A 3,064-nucleotide genomic window follows, 5' to 3' on the forward strand; every position below is an offset into this window, starting at 1 on the left:
GTGGTGTGTCTGCGTGTGGTAGGAAGGTACGTTGGGGCGGTGTAACAGCATCAAACTGCCCCCCCCCCTCTTTGCTTGGCTTTACCCCCCCGGGAGTCATTTTGGGCTTGTCTCGAAGACTTACTTCCGGTTTTTTGGGTTTTTTTTTTTCTTTTTTTCTTTCTTTCTTTCTTTCTTTTGTGTGTGTGTGTGTGGGGAGGGGGAGTGTGGGGGGGGGGGATTGGGAGTTAAAATCGGCCTTTACCCCCGGTTCTCTCCCCGTCTACTTCGGCCAGAGAGGCATTTATTCCCTGTCTACGGGTTTAACTCTCTCCATACGAACGGCGAAAGAGACGACGTTAACAGCGTTTCACCCCAATTACCATCATCAAAATATTGCAATCGGAAGGCTCTTATACTGAAGAGGTGAATGTTGACAAAGAATACCACAATTCTGACGACGGAAGCTAAAGGTTGGGTCATTCAGACACCCACTGGACATCCGAGGGGTCTGTGTAGAGGAGAAGAGAGGACTGGCCGCACTGAGTGAGTTAATCAAGCTGTTCAAAAAGAAAGTACGGGGGTGGTGGTCTTTCTGGGCTAGTAGCATTTACTGACCCTTCCCTCCAAAAAAACCCAACAAATCCAAATGTGTGGAGTGATGGCCTAGAGGTAACGCGTTCGCCTAGGAAGCGAGACAATCTGAGCGCGCTGGTTCGAATCACGGCTCAGCCGCCGATATTTTCTCCCCCTCCACTGACTAGACCTTGAGTTGTGGTCTGGATGCTAGTCATTCCGATGAGACGATAAACCGAGGTCACTTGTGCAGCATGCACTTAGCGCACGTAAAAGAACCCACGGCTTCAAAAGGGTTGTTCCTGGCAAAATTCTGTAGAAAAATTCACTTCGATAGGAAAAGTAAATAAAACTGCAAGCAGAGGGAAAAAAGGGGGTAGCGCTGTAGTGTAGCGACGCGCTCTCCCTGGGGAGAGCAGCCCACATTTCACACAGAGAAATCTATTGTGATAAAAGAAATATAAATACAAATGCAAAAAAATATGGAGAAAAAAAATTGAAGTCATTCTAAATAGGTCTACATAAACCCCTATGTTCATCTGTACTATCCGTGTGTGTGTGTGTGTGTGTGTGTGTGTGTGTGTGTGTGTGTGTGCGTGTGTGTTTTACCCTAGGGGTAATATCCAACAGGGGATCATGCGAATAGACAGCAACGTTGACCAGGAAAGCCGCGAAAGATGGTAACATCTGCTGTGGAGAAATAAATATATACACTGTCGTTTCCTTGCAGGGGGTGCGTGGTGGGTATTGATTATGATATTATTACAGTCATGCTCTACAGGAAAGCTGTTTGGTGGGTCGAGGAGGTTGCTTCCAAGTTCATGAAGTATAGGGTTTCTTTTTCTTTTCCTTTTTTTGTTTACTTGCAATATTATACTCGCCATATATATATATATATATATATATATATATATATTATATATATATATATATGTGTGTGTGTGTGTGTGTGTGTGTGTGTGTGTGTGTGTGTGTGTGTGTGTGTGTGTATCTGATTGTCACAGACAAAAAAATATACATGTATGCGTGTGTGTGTGCGTGCATGTGTGTGTGCGTGTGTGTGTGTGTGTGTATGTGTGTGTGTGTGAGAGAGAGAGAGAGAGAGAGAGAGAGAGAGAGAGAGAGATTTTGTAGCACTAGAGTTTGGAGACGGGGTAGTTGTTGTTGGGGGAGGGGTATATATATATATATATATATATATATATATATATATATATATATATATATATATATATATATATATATATATATATATATATACTTTGAACGGTGTTTTTCACGATTTTGATTTTGATTTCATTTCTCAGTCGGTGACTCAGTAATGAAATCAGTATGACGTCATTCCTCAACAAGCTGACGAGATTGTCCTTGAGAGCATGAATGAATGCCTTCATGGTTTTACACAGAGCAACACACCCTTAGCCTTCACCTCTCTCTGTGTCTCTCTGTGTGTCTGTCTCTGTCTCTTTCTCTCTCTCTCTCTCTCTCTCTCTCTCTCTCTCTCTCTCTCTCTCTCTCTCTTTCCTCCCCCCTCTCTCTGTCTCCTTGTCTTCGTCTCAGTCTTTGATACCCTTTCTCTCACAAGAAAAAAATGATGAAGAGGGCTAAACAAACCGACAGATAGATAGATGAATGAATGAATGAATGAATGAATGAATAAATAAATAAATAAATGACATCAAAATAATTATATAAAAAAAAAGCAAGCTAACAAGCAAAACAGGAAAACAAAAAAAACAAACAAACAAAACAAAAAACCAAGCCAGCAGCTTGTTGCGAGCGACACGAGACTTGAATCAATTGAAAAAGTCCTTCACATTTTCACAACACGCCCCCACTTCCACCAACCATTCCCATCACTACAGAGAAAAAAAGGGGTGTGTGTGTGTGTGTTCGGTGGGGGGAGGGTGGGGGGGGGGGGCGGTGGGGGGGTGCCATTCCAGAGATTTCGCAACACCGCAGCAGTAGACCGGGATTCCAGCGAGAGGACACACAGGCAGTCGACGACAGAGGACGAAGGGAGGAGGGGGAGGGTGTGTGTGTGTGTGTGGGTAGGGGGGGGCGGGGGGAGGGGGGTGGAGGTGGGAAGGGGAGGTGGACGATCCAGCAGCTGATGCTGCGACAAACAGACTCACACACAGCAGAGGGAGTAGAGGGGAGAGAGAGAGAGAGAGAAAGAGAGAGAGAGAGGGGGTGGGGGGAGAGAGAGGGAGGAAAGGAGGGAGAAGGGTAACAGCAGTAAGTGGGGGGCGGAGGGGGATAGGGAGGGTGGGGGTAGTGTGTGTGTGGGGCGGGGGGGGGGGGGTTGAGGGTGGAGGTGGAGGAAGCTGCCGGCCGCGTGGGCTACAACAACAGCAGCAGCAGCAGCAACAGCAGAGCAGCGTTAGTAGTAGTGGTGGCGTTGTCTCGCTCTCCCACCCCCCTCTCCTCCCCTTCTCTCTCTCTCTCTCTCTCGCCCTCTCTCTCCTCTCCTGTCTTCACTCTTCCTCATCCTTCCTTCCGTTCATTC

Source organism: Babylonia areolata, chromosome 1 (genome assembly GCF_041734735.1).
Source record: "Babylonia areolata isolate BAREFJ2019XMU chromosome 1, ASM4173473v1, whole genome shotgun sequence".
Lineage (NCBI taxonomy): Eukaryota > Metazoa > Mollusca > Gastropoda > Neogastropoda > Buccinidae > Babylonia > Babylonia areolata.